Consider the following 4,055-nt stretch of genomic DNA (forward strand, 5'->3'; position numbering starts at 1 on the left):
TGTGTAAACAGTATGACCTATACGAACTGTTGGAAGAGGTAAACAAAAAATTATAATGGCACTGAGACATGCCCATGAAACGACACATTTAAAAAAAATGTTGTTCGCACTTAAAATAAACTTTTTAGCAGAGGATGGTTTCGATCCATCGACCTCTGGGTTATTTGCCCAGCACGCTTCCGCTACGCCACTCTGCTCTCAGCCACTTCCGAAAAGACAAGAACTCACAATCCATGGCTTAGGAGTCCAGTGTCTTAGGCCACTGGGATACTGTGTAAACAGTATGACCTATACAAACTGTTGGAAGAGGTAAACAAAAAATTATAATGGCACTGAGACATGCCCATGAAACGACACTTTTTTTATAAATGTTGTTCGCACTTAAAATAAACTGTTTAGCAGAGGATGGTTTCGATCCATCGACCTCTGGGTTATGGGCCCAGCACGCTTCCGCTGCGACACTCTGCTCTCAGCCACGTCAGAAAAGACTAGAACTCACAATCCGTGGCATAGGAGTCCAGTGTCTTAGGCCACTGGGATACTGTGTAAACAGTATGACGTATACGAACTGTTGGAAGAGGTAAACAAAAAATTATAATGGCACTGAGACATGCCCATGAAACGACACATTTAAAAAAAATGTTGTTCGCACTTAAAATAAACTTTTTAGCAGAGGATGGTTTCGATCCATCGACCTCTGGGTTATGGGCCCAGCACACTCCCGCTGCGCCACTCTGCTTCCATCCACCCCAGATGGGACTTGAACCCACAATCCCTGGCTTAGGAGTCCAGTGTCTTAGGCCACTGGGATACTGTGTAAACAGTATGACCTATACGAACTGTTGGAAGAGGTAAACAAAAAATTATAATGGCACTGAACATGCCCATGAAACGACACATTTAAAAAAAATGTTGTTCGCACTAAAAATAAACTTTTTAGCAGAGGATGGTTTCGATCCATCGACCTCTGGGTTATGGTCCCAGCACGCTTCCGCTGCGCCACTCTGCTCTCAGCCACTTCAGAAAAGAATAGAACTCACAATCCATGGCTTGGGAGTCCAGTGTCTTAGGCCACTGGGATACTGTGTAAACAGTATGACCTATACGAGCTGTTGGAAGAGGTAAAAAAAGATATATAATGGCACTGAGACATGGCCATGAAACGACAAATTTTTTTAAAATGTTGTTCGCACTTAAAATAAGCTGTTTAGCAGAGGATGGTTTCGATCCATCGACCCCTGGGTTATGGGCCCAGCACGCTTCCGCTGCGCCACTCTGCTCTCAGCCACTTCAGAAAAGACTAGAACTCACAATCCATGGCTTAGGAGTCCAGTATCTTAGGCCACTGGGATACTGTGTAAACAGTATGACCTATACGAACTGTTGGAAGAGGTAAAAAAATATATATAATGGCACTGAGACATTATGCCCATGAAACGACACATTTAACAAAAATGTTGTTCGCACTTAAAATAAACTGTTTAGCAGAGGATGGTTACGATCCATCGACCTCTGGGTTATGGGCCCAGCACGCTTCCGCTGCGCCACTCTGCTCTCAGCCGCTTCAGAAAAGACTAGAACTCACAATCCATGGCTTAGGAGTCCAGTGTCTTAGGCCACTGGGATACTGTGTAAACAGTATGACCTATACGAACTGTTGGAAGAGTTAAAAAAATATATATAATGGCACTGAGACATGCCCATGAAACGACACATTTTTTAAAAACGTTGTTCGCACTTAAAATAAACTGTTTAGCAGAGGATGGTTTCGATCCATCGACCTCTGGGTTATGGGCCCAGCACGCTTCCGCTGCGCCACTCTGCTCTCAGCCACTTCAGAAAAGAATAGAACTCACAATCCATGGCTTAGGAGTCCAGTGTCTTAGGCCACTGGGATACTGTGTAAACAGTATGACCTATACGAACTGTTGGAAGAGGTAAAAAAATATATATAATGGCACTGAGACATGCCCATGAAACGACACATTTTTTAAAAATGTTGTTCGCACTTAAAATAAACTGTTTAGCAGAGGATGGTTTCGATCCATCGACCTCTGGGTTATGGGCCCAGCCCGCTTCCGCTGCGCCACTCTGCTCTCAGCCACTTCAGAAAAGACTAGAACTCACAATCCATGGCTTAGGAGTCCAGTGTCTTAGGCCACTGGGATACTGTGTAAACAGTATGACCTATACGAACTGTTGGAAGAGGTAAAAAAATATATATAATGGCACTGAGACATGCCCATGAAACGACACGTTTTTTAAAAATGTTGTTCGCACTTAAAATACACTGTTTAGCAGAGGATGGTTTCGATCCATCGACCTCTGGCTTATGGGCCCAGCACGCTTCCGCTGCGCCACTCTGCTCTCAGCCACTTCAGAAAAGACTAGAACTCACAATCCATGGCTTAGGAGTCCAGTGTCTTAGGCCACTGGGATACTGTGTAAACAGTATGACCTATACGAACTGTTGGAAGAGGTAAAAAAATATATATAATGGCACTGAGACATGCCCATGAAACGACACGTTTTTTAAAAATGTTGTTCGCACTTAAAATACACTGTTTAGCAGAGGATGGTTTCGATCCATCGACCTCTGGGTTATGGGCCCAGCACGCTTCCACTGCGCCACTCTGCTCTCAGCCACTTCAGAAAAGACTAGAACTCACTATCCATGGCTTAGGAGTCCAGTGTCTTAGGCCACTGGGATACTGTGTAAACAGTATGACCTATACGAACTGTTGGAAGAGATAAAAAATATATATAATGGCACTGAGACATGCCCATGAAACGACACATTTAAAAAAATGTTGTTCGCACTTAAAATAAACTGTTTAGCAGAGGATGGTTTCGATCCATCGACCTCTGGGTTATGGGCCCAGCACGCTTCCGCTGCGCCACTCTGCTCTCAGCCACTTCAGAAAAGACTAGAACTCACAATCCATGGCTTAGGAGTCCAGAGTCTTAGGCCACTGGGATACTGTGTAAACAGTATGACCTATACGAACTGTTGGAAGAGGTAAAAAAATATATATAATGGCACTGAGACATGCCCATGAAACGACACGTTTTTTAAAAATGTTGTTCGCACTTAAAATACACTGTTTAGCAGAGGATGGTTTCGATCCATCAACCTCTGGGTTATGGGCCCAGCACGCTTCCGCTGCGCCACTCTGCTCTCAGCCACTTCAGAAAAGACTAGAACTCACTATCCATGGCTTAGGAGTCCAGAGTCTTAGGCCACTGGGATACTGTGTAAACAGTATGACCTATACGAACTGTTGGAAGAGGTAAAAAAATATATATAATGGCACTGAGACATGCCCATGAAACGACACATTTTTAAAAAATGTTGTTCGCACTTAAAATAAACTGTTTAGCAGAGGATGGTTTCGATCCATCGACCTCTGGGTTATGGGCCCAGCACGCTTCCGCTGCGCCACTCTGCTTCCATCCACCCCAGATGGGACTTGAACCCCCAATCCCTGGCTTAGGAGTCCAGTGTCTTAGGCCACTGGGATACTGTGTAAACAGTATGACCTATACGAACTGTTGGAAGAGGTAAAAAAATTATAATGGCACTGAGACATGCCCATGAAACGACACATTTAAAAAAAATGTTGTTCGCACTTAAAATAAACTGTTTAGCAGAGGATGGTTTCGATCCATCGACCTCTGGGTTATGGGCCCAGCACGCTTCCGCTGCGCCACTCTGCTCTCAGCCAATTCAGAAAAGACTAGAACTCACAATCCGTGGCTTAGGAGTCCAGTGTCTTAGGCCACTGGGATACTGTGTAAACAGTATGACCTATACGAACTGTTGGAAGAGGTAAAAAAATATATATAATGGCACTGAGACATGCCCATGAAACGACACATTTAAAAAAAAAATTGTTTGCACTTAAAATAAACTGTTTAGCAGAGGATGGTTTCGATCCATCGACCTCCGGGGTATGGGCCCAGCAAGCTTCCGCTGCGCCACTCTGCTCTCAGCCACTTCAGAAAAGACTAGAACTCACAATCCATGGCTTAGGAGTCCAGTGTCTTAGGCCACT

General features: G+C 44.3%; 1 non-coding gene across 1 annotated transcript; it reads right to left on the reverse strand.

Moving 5' to 3' along the window:
- Nucleotides 1-2,566: 2,566 nt before the first annotated feature.
- On the reverse strand, nt 2,567-2,638 carry trnam-cau (transfer RNA methionine (anticodon CAU)). Its single transcript has one exon. It is a non-coding gene; the product is annotated as a tRNA-Met (tRNA).
- Between the last annotated feature and the right edge of the window lie 1,417 nt (nt 2,639-4,055).

This window comes from Oncorhynchus clarkii, unplaced genomic scaffold (assembly GCF_045791955.1).
Source record: "Oncorhynchus clarkii lewisi isolate Uvic-CL-2024 unplaced genomic scaffold, UVic_Ocla_1.0 unplaced_contig_1723_pilon_pilon, whole genome shotgun sequence".
Classification (NCBI taxonomy): Eukaryota; Metazoa; Chordata; class Actinopteri; order Salmoniformes; family Salmonidae; genus Oncorhynchus; species Oncorhynchus clarkii.